The sequence below is a fragment of the Rhinolophus hipposideros genome (assembly GCF_964194185.1).
Source record: "Rhinolophus hipposideros genome assembly, chromosome: 19".
Lineage (NCBI taxonomy): Eukaryota > Metazoa > Chordata > Mammalia > Chiroptera > Rhinolophidae > Rhinolophus > Rhinolophus hipposideros.
In genome coordinates, this window is record NC_138065.1 from 40,364,256 (window position 1) to 40,377,649 (window position 13,394).

The 13,394-nt window shown below is 37.9% G+C and overlaps 1 long non-coding RNA gene across 1 annotated transcript in view; it reads right to left on the reverse strand.

Annotated features, from left to right (window-relative positions):
• Positions 1 to 4,948: 4,948 nt before the first annotated feature.
• LOC308487972 overlaps positions 4,949 to 13,394 on the reverse strand; it is a 51,875-nt gene continuing 43,429 nt past the window's right edge. Inside the window, exons 3-4 of the long non-coding RNA XR_013991818.1 lie at positions 8,826 to 8,914; positions 4,949 to 6,661 (exon numbers count right to left, since the gene is read on the reverse strand). This is a non-coding gene — a long non-coding RNA (uncharacterized lncRNA). The remainder of the gene's footprint in view (positions 6,662 to 8,825; positions 8,915 to 13,394) is intronic.

The following is a 13,394-nucleotide window of genomic DNA, read 5'->3' on the forward strand; positions in this document are numbered from 1 at the left end:
GATGGAGGGGAAATGATGCTATTACGTATCCTGATGGGGTGTGTGCACTGGTCTAACTACTTTGGAGAACAATTTGGCAATAGCCAATAAAGCTGAAAATGTATATACTACTGTACAACCTAATAGGTCTATTTTTAGAAATGTACCTAGAGGAACTCTAATATATGCAAACAAAATTGTGTACAAGTATGTTCATTTCAGCTTTGCTTGTGATTGTGAAAAAATTATGGGAAATAATTTAAATGTCCATCAACAACAGAAAGTATAGTAAGTTGTCATATTATTTGCATTCAATTCATAACAGTAAATTTCCAAAGCATAACTGTAAATTGTTTAAAAAACAATGTGCAAAGCCATATATTGAATAAGATATTAATTATGCTAATTATTATAATATAAAATATTATTTATAAATATAAGAACACATACTAAACATGTAAGACACATACAAGTACATGGAAAAAAAACATATGCTTTGCAGTAGACCACAGAAATGGCCACAATTTTCCTTCCTTCCTAGAAATCCACTCCCTCTTACAATATAACATCACCACTCCTTCTACCAAGAAGCAAAGTCTATGTTCCCATCCCTTGTATCTAGTGTCTTTGTGACACTCGTTCTCACCAACAGAATGCACTGGAAGTCATGTTTTGCCAGAGGCCCTACACACTTCCGTTCTACTCTCCCTCTTAGAACCTCACAGCTGCTATGTAAATACGCCCAGGCTAGCCTGTTGAGTGATGAACCACCCATGGCCCAGTCAACCCCACTGCCCCAGCCTACAATCAGCTAATCACCAGACACATGATTCAGCCCATACTAAGAGCCAGTACCCAGTTGCTCATAGACACATGAGCAAGCCCAGTTAAGATCAGCCTAGCCTACTTCATATCAGTAGAACTGTCCAGTGGACCTGTACACTCATGAATAATAATAAGTCTTTGGGGTGGTTTTGCTACACATCAATAGATAAGTGATGCATTTACCAGCTTCAGAACAATGATCGTTTAAGGGGAGAGGGAAGGAAGGAGTAACGAGATGGGGGTGGCAACTTCACCTTTTACGTTTAATTTTTTTAAGGATTTAAAAGTCTTCAAATCCTGTGTTGAATCTGGATAGTAGTAATCTAGAAGTCGTTTATCTGATTTTCAGAATTATCCTCAACAATTGAAATATTGCCTAATGTGTTTAAAGAAGCATGCCACCATTCTTTCCGTTCTTGTCCTATTGATACAAATATGGTAAAGGTAGACATGAGTAAAAGATTCCCTTCATCATTTGGTTCTCAGGTAGACGGGCTACACAGAAACTTGGAAATACTAGGCCATTTATGTAACTGACCTCTTGAGCCACAGTGACTCACAGTGACCAAATATTGTGGTCATACCTCATTCCTTGGTGGCATGTAAACAAGAGTAAGAGAAAAATATCAAACCCTCAATTAATCAAAACTCAAGAAACACATTTTCTTTCATAAACTATCTATTTTTAGGAGAGAACAAAAACACACTGTTATCAAACATGCTTTGACTTATAGGTTAAGTTCTAGTAGGGTCAGTGCTGTGTCAAGCTAATCTTCTCATGTTCAATGTTAAGGTAGGAGAATGGATGTACACTTTTGAGAAATGTTTGCATCAAAGACTGAGATAAAATGGGTTTCTAGGTGATCTTCATTTTCATCAAAAAATTAGTTTAACTGCAATCCATCCCAGCCATGCTGCTTTTATTGAAATAGACTTGTTTATTTCAATTTTGCTGCAATTTAATTCCAAGATTTAAAACACACATACTGTAAGAGGATGTTGGGGTAGGAATTATAAAGTATCTATGAAAAATCAAGCCGATCTCCAAATCCCAAGATTCCAATGCCACCTGTTGAAAAAGTCCCATTAATCTTTACAAATCAAGAGATTTCTAAGGAACCAATGTCCCTGATTTTGACTGGACCCTTTCACCCTACACTCCACAATCAAATTAAATGAAGGACCAAGTCTATACCTCAAACTTTGAGTGAAAACATAAACAAGCAATCACCACTCTCTCTGTCATGTAGACCTAGGAACACAGAGACTTCCTATATGTGGAAAACAATGGAAAAGAGTGGAGCTAACCTCATTCCTGGTGGCAAGAAATGAGAAAAGGCCTTTGTGGCCAAAAGTCAAGGTCAGGAGAGGGGATTTGGAAAAGCCTGACGTGAGACAGACTAAATGAAGTAGAAAGTGTACACTCTGAAGTTAGTCAAGTCAAGTACGAGCCGGGTCAGCAGAATAAATCAAGACTACATGTGCCTATAAATAAATCAATTTAATTTTAACAGAGTAGTAAGGCTAACCCTTTACAATGTACTTACCTATTAAATATATCATATGCCTTTTTTTTTCTTTCTGCTTCTTCTGTGGTCCATAAGTGATTATGATACAGTTTGTTATATGCTTCTTAGGTTTAATTTCTAATAAAGAATGACTTTAGAGCTTCAAAAATAGTATAGCAGACCATCAGTGTGGCAGAGTGCACCAAATAGCAAAATCACCCACCCCAATATTTGAGGGGAAAAAAAATAAAAACTACCTAACACTATTAAAAATGTAAACAGTGCTTAATATATGCCAGGTGTTATTCTAAGGACTTTATACATACTAACTCATTTAAAATATAATATCTTTATGAAAAAACAATACTATTATTTATTATCCCTATTTTACAGATGTGGAAATGGAAGCACATGGCATAGCTCATAATTGGTAGACCTGAGATTTGAACCCAAGCAGCCTAAATCCAGAGCTTGTGTCTTTAACAACCATAGTACTTCTCTCAAATAGACAAAATAGGCAAATAGGCAATGTGAAAAGCAAGAAGAAGAAAAAAAAGACCTCAGTTACCAAACAAGGACAGCACCTAAGCTTGTGCCGACAACTTTGAAAAGAGGCATTTAACAAAAAACAAAGAAGAAAAGGGATTGAGAATATCTACTAATCCTGTTCCTACTTTCCAGAAACCATATTGAATTAACATTTTGAGTCAAACACATCCAGAAAATTCTTGCTAACACCCCTCTCTTTCCTCCCCCCGCCAAAGAAAAACTGGATATAAGCGAAATAATGGAGTGCCTAGGTAATATTGAGTTAATACCGCAGGCTTTGCCACTTTCCAGGGCTCCATGAAGAACTGAAAAATGAACAAAAAGCCTGGGAGACTCTGTCCAAGAATCAAATACAAAAATCAGCTACTTTGGTTGATCTCTGGTACAGAATATTTAACAAAATCTCAGATGAGAGAACAGAACTCAGGTCTTCCAATAAAGATGGCATGTAGGTAGCTCCAATTTCAATATACAGCCTATAAATCATACCCTGAATGGAAGAGAAACAAATCTCAGATAAAGGGGATAGTGTCCAAAAGAATGTACCTACATCTGAGCAAACTGAAGTTCTGTGCACATTAAAAATGAACAAGATAAAAATTAATGACATAGAAATAGCAAACACACACGTATACACACAGAGGCTAAAACAATAAAATAAGATGAAGAAAAAATTTGTAGAGTTAAGAAGACTCATTAAACACCAAAATCACATCAGTGGAGTAGGGGGGTCTACAAACTATGATCCTTGGGACAAACCCAGGACACCCCTTATTTTTATAAAATCTGATTGGAACACAGCCACATCTGTTAGTTTAATGTACTGTCTGGTTGCTTCTGCACTACACTGGCAGAGTTGAGTAGTTACCAGAGAAATCATATGGCCCACAAAGCCCCAAATATTTACCAAGGGATCCTTTACAGAAAAAGTTTACCAAATCTTGCACTAGAGGATTAATACATCATAAAGAAGCCAGCCCTCCCGTTCTGGGCCATTCTACCCCAGGTCTGTGCTGCTGCTTTCGGGTTACACCCTGAAATTACACGTGTACTAGGATAAATGCAGTGTGAGTTTGTGGGTCACGCTTTGGCCCTTCCCTGAGAACTACCACGTTATCACATGCCTTAAAAAATGTACACGCTTCACCCTCAGCTTAAGCAGCATTTAGGTAGCACTGCATGGTACATAGGAACCACTGTGCTTTTATAAGAATACAATCGCACAGAGCATAACAATGTTTGGGTTGATGGACTGCATATAGGACAGTGGTCCCTTAAGATTATAATGGAGCTGAAACATTCCTATTGCTTAGTGATGTCACTGAGCAACACCACTCTCTTTTTAATATAAATTCAGTGTAGCCCAAGTGGACACTGTGTATAAAGTGTACAGTACTGGACAGTCATGTCCTAGGCCGTCACAGCCACTCCCCACTCACTCACTCACTCACCCAGAGAACTTCCAGTCCTGCAAGCTCCATTCATGGTAAGTGCTCTATCCAGGTGGACCATTATCTTTTACACTGTAGTTTTACTGTTCTTTTTCTATGATTAGATATATTTAGATCCACAAATACCGTGTTTCCCCAAAAATAAGACCTAACTGGAAGATAAGCCCTAGCATGATTTTTCAGGATTACATCCCCTGAACATAAGCCCTAATGCATCTTTTGGAGCAAAAATTAATATAAGACCTAGTCTTATTTTCAGGGAAACATGGTACTTACCATTGTATTGCAACTGCCTACGGTGTTCAGTGCAATAAGGTGCTTGCTGTACAGGCTTGCAGGCTAGGAGCAATAGGCTTTGCCGTGAAGCCTAGGTGTGTAGCAGACTGCACCACCTAGTTTCTGTGAGTGCACTCTACGATGTTTACGCAATAATGAAATCGCCTAACAACACATTTCTCAGAATATATCCCCGTCATGAAGTGACACATGACTGTACCAAAAAAAAAAAAAAAAGGTAAATGTGCCATACAAATAAAGTTTAGGCAGTATCACCTCAGTAGACAATACTTCCCTATTGCATAATGATCCTCTTTTATAATTAACCTGAAAATGAGACAATAAGGAAGGAGAAAAATCAGACTCAACACTTTATTCTACTTCTACAAACATGTTTTGTTGAAAGTATCTTTGTGGTAAACATTTGAAAGATTTGCTTTATTAATTTTCAGAAAAAAAACTATGAGGCTTCTAAGTCTGATTATCCAAAGATTTATGATTTTTTTCAAAAGGTTACAAAGTAGAGTGCAAAATTGTATGTTACTACTTTAACCTTAGCTAGGAATGAAAAGAAAGCACCATTTATTCTTGCTAGCCATTGGATTGGAATTTACAACTTTGAGAAAAAATAGCCCATTGGATTAGCCTATTACCAGTTCTTCCAACCCTTAATACGTACAAGCTTCCACAGCTCCTTTGGGTGTTTTTTTTTTGTTTTTATTTTTTATTACCGAACAGATCTTAAGTTTATTCATTTGAAAATAATTATACAATCTTATATAGAAAGAATTTTTGTTAAGACATAAATTTTCTCAAAATGTACATACCTCACTATAATACTGTCGCTATTTTATACATTCTCTGAGATCACTACATTTCAATTTTAATTGCATTCAAGCACCTAAGACATATCAGCACCCATTTAGATATTGTTAGCTAATCAAGCACTTTAGCATTTATCCTTCAAATATTTATCCAACCCAAACCAGATTCTCCAGGAACTGTGTGAGGTGCTGAAGACACTGATGGAAAAAAAACCCAGGATTTTTGGAATATAAAGTCATGACTACAGATGAGCTCTTCCAAGATGGACATGTAAAACAGCAGTGGAAAAATTTCTTATGTGCAACTCTTATCATTCGGTAGATTGACTGAAGCATTTTTGAGAATTCTAGGATAGCATCGAGAATAAGAGAAAACTACCCAAATCAATTATCAATGTCTATTATGGACATGTGTGATTTGGTTCATATTGCATGTTCGCGATTTCTTATAGAATTGAAAGAAAAAGGACCAAGTACGGAATACTGGATATCAATATTTAAGGTATTGGTGAAGGAAGGGGGAGAGCAGCAGAAAACTATTCACTGGCAACGTCATGGAAGCTAAAAAGAACAGCTTCCAAGAGGAAGTAAACAATAGTGTTAACTGTCATATTCCTTAAAAAAGTAAGTTTGGCAAATTTTATTTCATCAATAACTTTCCTAAAAGCAGTTTCAGTAGAGTGATAAAGTAGAAACTTATGTACTAAGGACATAAGGAAGTGGCTACAATCTGCATTTCTAGAAATCTGAGATTCCTCACCCTTCACACTACTCCTCAATATGTAATAATGAATATCTGGTTCTGGGATTATTTCTTTTCACAGTTATATACTCTGAAATTGTAACTTCTAGGCTGTGCTCTACTGCTATATCCAAATCTCCATTATACCGTTTTTCCATATAAACACAGATAATTCTAGGAGCTTATCTTATTATGCTGCTGCTACCCTCATATACCTACTTTGCCTCTTTCGCTAAAGTTTTTACTTTTATTTTTGCTAAATAACATCTTCTGGTTCAATAATGAAATATACTATTACTATACAATATTTACAACTTCCAGGATCTAGGTTAGCATGCAGGTTGCCTCCCCTCAAGTTCAATAATGAGTTTTGGGTTTCTAGTACCAATGTATTAATCAATCTTTTGAGTTTTTAAAAATCCTTTTAGAATATATGAAATCCTGTATTTGGTTCGGGAACTCCAGTGTAATTAATTCAGTAAGCAATACTTCATCGAGGGCACCTTGCTGTGGAAAAGGAGAAATAAACATGATTTCTCATGAGAACATTCAGTAAAATCGGATATAATTTTATAACCAATTTATAAGCGTCGCGTACTAAAGATATAATGGGATGGCTACAGCCAGATCCCATGGCACATTCAGGCCAATTTGCCACACCTCACTGGTAAGAACCTGGAAATACCAGTGTTTCCACTCACACATCAAGGCTTGTTCCAGGGAGAGGATTGAACACAATGCTTCCGATTAATCTGATTTTACCACACGTTTGTACATCAGAACCAAAAAACTAAATCAGGAATCAGAGAAATAGTATAGAAAAAAAGCTGAAGTGGGGAGACAGGAACCATGAACAGAGAGAGCTGACAGTTGTGACCTAGACTCAATCCTCTACTCTGAAGCTGAAGAAAATGATTGATTTGCCTAGGTCATAGTTTTCACATTTGAAAAATGAGGGAGTAGAGTTGGGAGGTTTCGAAGGTTCTTTCCTGCTCGATGCCCTGTGCCACCGCAAGTCCAGAGTGATGGGAAAGCAGAATATGATAGCAAGAGAAATTAGAACACAGATCAGCTCCAAACTTGGGCAATAGAAGAGCCTGTCTTCAAGATTAGGTTTGTACTTAGGACATTTAAGGGAAACTGGCAAGTAAATTCGCTCAGAAGCAAATTCTAGCCAGTCCTTTGGGCGTTTTTTAAGTTGAAGACCTATTCTGAAGGAAATTCTGATCGGTTGAAATGTGCCTGTATAATCAAATTATCCGTGTATAAGTAAGGAAGAAGGAAACGCCAGCCATGAGTCATTTTAGTGAATGATTTAAGCTATGTCAATACCTGTGTAACAAGAAAAAAATCTATTGTTATTAAATATTAGGGTAAGATTTCTGTCACATAATGTGAAAGTCAGGATCAAAGCTTTGTCGTGCAACATACAATCAGCTCATTACTTCATGGTCACATCTTATTACATTAGCAATATTTTTTCCTTTTATGTTTATGTCTAGAAAATACAAAGTCTCCATTTGGGGGGGCAGTTCTTAAATTTAGACCAGTCTAAAACACAGTAAAAATTTCTATTCTGATCCAGCAATCCAGCAATTTTGGGGGTATCTACCAAAAAAAATCTGAAAACATTTATCTGTAAAGACATATGTGCTCCAATGTTCATTGCAGCTTTATTTATGGTGGCCACGACATGGAAACAACCAAAGTGTCCTTCGAGAGATGAATGGATAAAGTTGTGGTATATATATATATATATATAGTGGAATACTATTCTGCCATAAGAAAATGTAAAATAGTACCATTTGTGACAACATGGATGGATCTTGAGATTATAATGCTAAGCGAAATAAGTCAGACAGAAAAAGTAGAGAACCATATGATTTCACTGATACGTGGTATATAAAACTGAAAACAAAAGAATAAGAAAACAAATAAAAAAATAAAAACTCACAGACATAGGCAATAGTTTAGTGGTTACCAGAGGGTAAGGGGGTAGGGGGGCTCTAGAAGATGATAAACGGGGTCTAATATATGGTGATGTAGATGATGTATTACAGAATTGTACACCTGAAATCTATGTAATTTTACTAACAATTGTCACCCCAATAAACTTTAGTTAAAAAAAAAGTTCTATTCTATCAAGATAGTCATTATTCACTCTCTGACTAAACATTAGAAGATAACTATCTTTTAATTTCATTCTCAATGACCGATATAGGGTTAATTATATGAAAGATGTAAGGTCACATCACTTGGTTTTTTTTAGAATCACCAAGTGAAATTCATTTCTGAACAGACGTATCAGGTTGCAGTTTGCATTTATCAAAATGTTGAAAGAGTACTTCACCATACTGGCAATTTAATTTGAGTAATAATCACTTATTTGATTTTTACTATGTTCTGATTGTAATAAGCATTTAACATAAATTATCTCATTTTATCCTCATCATAATTTAGGGAATAAATATCATTATTCTCATTTTACAGGTGAGGGAATGAAGGCTTAAGAAAATGGAATGTCAAAGTGGCAAAACCAGGCTTTGAAGTCACTTCTCTTAATCCCTGTGAGAATGAAAGTGTGACAGATGGAAGCTGAGCAGTTGCTGAATTCAGGAGAATCAGAACATGCAAGTTTTAGTAAAATCAGGAAAAGTAAAATTCTACTTACCTGGTGACGCTTTGGTATATCCATCAGGCACCCAATGAGTACACATTGATTGACAGCTGATTAATCAAGCCAGGAATTCCACAGGATCACTATCAAAGATAAGAAGAGTTTGGTTATGATAGCAATTGCATTAGGTAGGCAAAAAAAAGATATTAACCTTGTTATACAAAGGAACAAACAAAAGCTCAACAAGGGTAAACAATTTACTGAAGGTCATATAGCCAGTAAGGAAAGAAGCACATATACAATATAGGTTTTCCAAAACTAAGTCCAGTGTTCTTTCCACAATGCCACAAAACCTTCCCAGAGATGCTGCTCTGTTTAATCCGTGAATGCCATTTCCCTGTGTTACTTCGTTGTTTACATTCTTACTAAAATTATCTTGGCCTTTCCTCCAATCTTAAATATTCTGTTAAGTATGTACCTGTGACCTTGAATAACACCTTGAACAAGACGTAGCACTGCTCTAATGCCTAGAGGAGATGAACTGAACCCTCCCACCTGTAGAATACAGAAACAACAAAATATTTACACATAATGAGGTGGGGGTGTTATTAGTGTTTGATATGACAGAAGGAGATGTTCACTCAGAGTGAGTACTTCGAGTCTGGAATAGGTCTGGCATTTGGAAGGAACTCTGGAAATATGTGCATAACAACTGATTCAGTAAACACAACCATAGTTCCACTTCTGGTTTAGCCAGTAGTCTCCAGGTTAGGGAGTATAAGTCCCAAGGGTGTATCATATGAGCCACTGGGATATGGGGAGAAAATATTAAAAATTTACATAAAATTTTTCTCTCATCTTTTAAAAATTTCTATTTCATTTTATAATGTATATTAGCATAGCGGTACATGTAAATAATTTATGAATAAATGTGCAAACATAAACATACAAACACTAGGATTACACTATACAAAAGGTTTTATTGATGGAGACATATAATACAAAAATTATTTTGAAATTTCTGGTTAAGATCAGTTCAGCTGCCTTGCCCTCAGTGAGCTACTTAGGGTTCCAAAACACCTATGCAATGTTTCTCAAACTTTAGTGGGCATAAGAATCATTTGGGTGCCTTGTTAAAAATGCAGATTACAAGGTTACATCCCAGATATACTGACTTGGTAGACCTGTGGCAGGATCCGAGAATCTGTTTCTTGACAATCAGGTAATTCTGCTGCAAGTGATCTCAGGAGAAATACAACCTCACAAGGCTACAGTGGCCTGAAGAATCTCCCCCTCCTCCCACCATCACCTTTCAGATACCTCAATCTAGTTCTGAGAACCAAAGAGACAAATGTCCTCTTAGGTAGGAATAAACACATATAGATTATGAGCTTACTGCCTTAAAGAAAAATATAATCGTAACAATAATGATAAAGTCAGCTACTATTTATTGAGCACCCTCTTATGGATTGTTTCTAATCATCAAAAAAATCCTATAAGGTTGCTACCATCAGCCTTGTTTGACAGAAGAGGAATGGATCTTAGTAAACAAGGTTAATAAGCAAGTTAGCCGAGATTTTCCATTATACTTTTTTTAAAGCTTTGAAGCACAAAAGAAGGAACTTTCTTTATAATTTCCCAACAACTCCTTGTCCTATGTTTGGGAGAATTAGGCTTATGATCTTGATCCAATTTCTGCATTCAGATTCACGCGACTCAAATTTGCTGAGAAACAGAATTCTGGTTTCATCTGTGCCAGCCTCTATTTTGTCCTTGTTCACAATGAGTTTGGAAAGTCTACAGATGACTTACCTATACTCTACAGTAATAACCTACCCACACAAAGGTTAATTAAAGATGATAACTCTTTTTAAATACAAATACTCTGAAATATTTATGCAGAATTTCACTTCTTATGCAGTCAATTGCCATCTTTAAAAATGAAGGCTAAGGCTAAACACTTGCTCAAATCCTTCTATCCCAAAAGTTTAAAAAGGATAATTTACCACATCGCTTTCAGCGATGCATAACAGTCATTTACTTAAAAGGCATCTCCTGGCTTCAGTGCCAGAGCCATCTCCCACCTTCCACATCTTCCAAGGTGGACTCATTTGTTTCCCACGTTAAAGCAAGTGAGTCACCCTTGGGAAGTCCACACTATCCCTAACGATATTGGCTGTCAGGGGCATGAAGAAATGAAGCAACTGAGTGGTACACAACTCTGTAAATCTCAAAAATTCAATTCTTTTTTTCCCCCCTTCTTCCGCCTCCCGCCCCACACTCCATTTCAAGCTGTTGTTTCTCCATCTAGTTGTGTAGGACACAGCTCCCTGGCCCATGCTGGTATTATGAGCCTTGCGCTCCCCACAGCTGAGGCAGTGGGTCACCGGTCATCAGTCGGCCACTCACAGCAGCTCATGGCAGTTCTCACCAGCTGCCGGCCACTCACGATGGCTGTCGGCCACTCATGCTGTCTGCCAGCCAATCACGCTGGCCACTGGCCACTCCTGGCAGCACACACGCGGTAGCCCACGGTAGCACACAACACCTCACAGCAGCTCATGCCAACCTCCTGCTGCTCACCGCAGCCCAGCTCCAGGGAGAGCCATTGTTCACAATCTTAGCTGTAGAGGGCGCAGCTCACTGGCCCACGTGGGAATCGAACTGGTGACCTTGGCACTCCTGCAGCGCTCCAGTCAGCTGAGCCACCGGGTTGGCTCCAAAAATCCAATTCTGAAAGCCACATTAATTACAGTCCTACCTTCTCCCTTGGATTGCCCACTTTGAAAAAAGCTAGATGATTTGTCGTGAAGACACCCAAGCAGACCCACAGACAGGTGGAAGAGAAAGTTGAGGCCTCCAGCCAAGAGCTATGTGAGTGAGCCATTTTAAGCCAATGATGCCCCATATTGGAAATGGACCTTTGAGCCCCAGTCAAGCCTTGGGATGACTGCTGTCCTGGCTGACACTCCGCCTGCAACTGCATGAGAGACCCTAGACCAGAACCATCCAGCCAAGCCTCTCCCAGATTCCTGACCCTCAGAAATGATGTGAGATAAGAAATGTTTGTTGTTTTAAGCTTACACACACACATACACACATACCGCAGCAGTAATACTCTTAGGACTTACCTCTGAAATAGAGTGCGCAAACGACTCCCTCAGAGATTTGTCCTGGAAGGGAGTCTGACCTGAACACCAAAACATTGTTTTATATTGTGTTTTGTTAACTCCTGCTCCTATATCATAAACCTCCAAAGGGTTATCAAGAATTCACATACCCCCTCCCACTGCCTTTCTGGATCTAATCAGGAGGGGAACGGTAAGTACTGGGGCAGCTGTGGGTCTAGTCGCTAATCATAAACTCTGTTAAGTGTTGGCCTTTCATATCAGATCCTTCTGACCCTGAACTATTCACCGAGCTTATGTGTAAGTGGCCTACAGCTACATGCAATCCACCCACAAAAAAGACAGGGTGGCCATTGATCTCCAGCCTCTGGAAGCTTCTTAGAGTCTTCAAGGAACCTAGGTTGGCCTCTGTGGTCTGTTGGTGTGACAATCATGCTACTGGGTTATTGTCTCTATTCTGTCCTGTTGAGAGTCCTAGGAATGTATACAAACAGGTAAGGAGATGAAGCATGTATTTCATTTCAGCCCAAAAGGAAGCAAGGGGGATTCTAATTATTCAAACAAAGAATTTGTGAGTCTTTGGACCTTAATGATATCTCGTTGTCACTATGAATCTGATCAGTAAGTTCTTTGGTTGGTGCAGCATGCCAATAGGATAAGATAAAAATCAGCCTTGTTTTTACTTGCTCCATATGTCCTGGGAACATACTCTCACCACAGAGTTCATTCTCTGACTTCAAAGAGAATTCTGTTGTGAAGAAATGATGCATTTAGAATTAAAGGATAAAACTAAATATATGTCAGTATTAATGATGGTTGGAAAGACTTTTTTAAAACATCATCTATGTTTTGCAAATCATAGGTCTCTAGTTTGAAATGTGTGCTGCCCACATGAAATGGCCCAGATAAAATCTAGGAGCCCTTTTGATAGAGGATGATCCTTTTTTCAGTTTCCCTGTCCTTCATTTTATGCATTTGCATTGAGTTTCAACAATATGAGCATTCAGTGATTCATTATAAGTTAATTTCACAAACAAAGGCAGAGTGTGAAACAACTTGTGTTTTTAGATTTTTAATGGTTATTTTTCTTTGTGCCATAAAACTTTCTTAATTGCTGGTTACGCAGCTTAGAGGAGCTGAGTTGCCTTCCCTTATCATGCTATTGGTCATCCAGACCATTCCAAACAGGTCCAAGTTGAACCATTCTGCCACTAACTCGCTATGGGACAGTGGGCCTCAATTTCCCCAAGTTTATATTGAAAGATTTGGAATTTAGACTACATGATGTTTAAGCTCCCTTTCCATGGTAATATTCTATGAACCCAAAAATCTTTTTGTTGCTGTTGTTAAGAAAAAGCTTGTGAAAAATTAACCCTTAGAGTTACAGGTACAAAACTTAAGTAGAATAAAAACAGCCTGGCCCAAGACACTTCCAGGGAACCTTCCAACATTTCCTTCAATTGTTCACATCCTTTCAGAGAACTGAGCCTCTTCC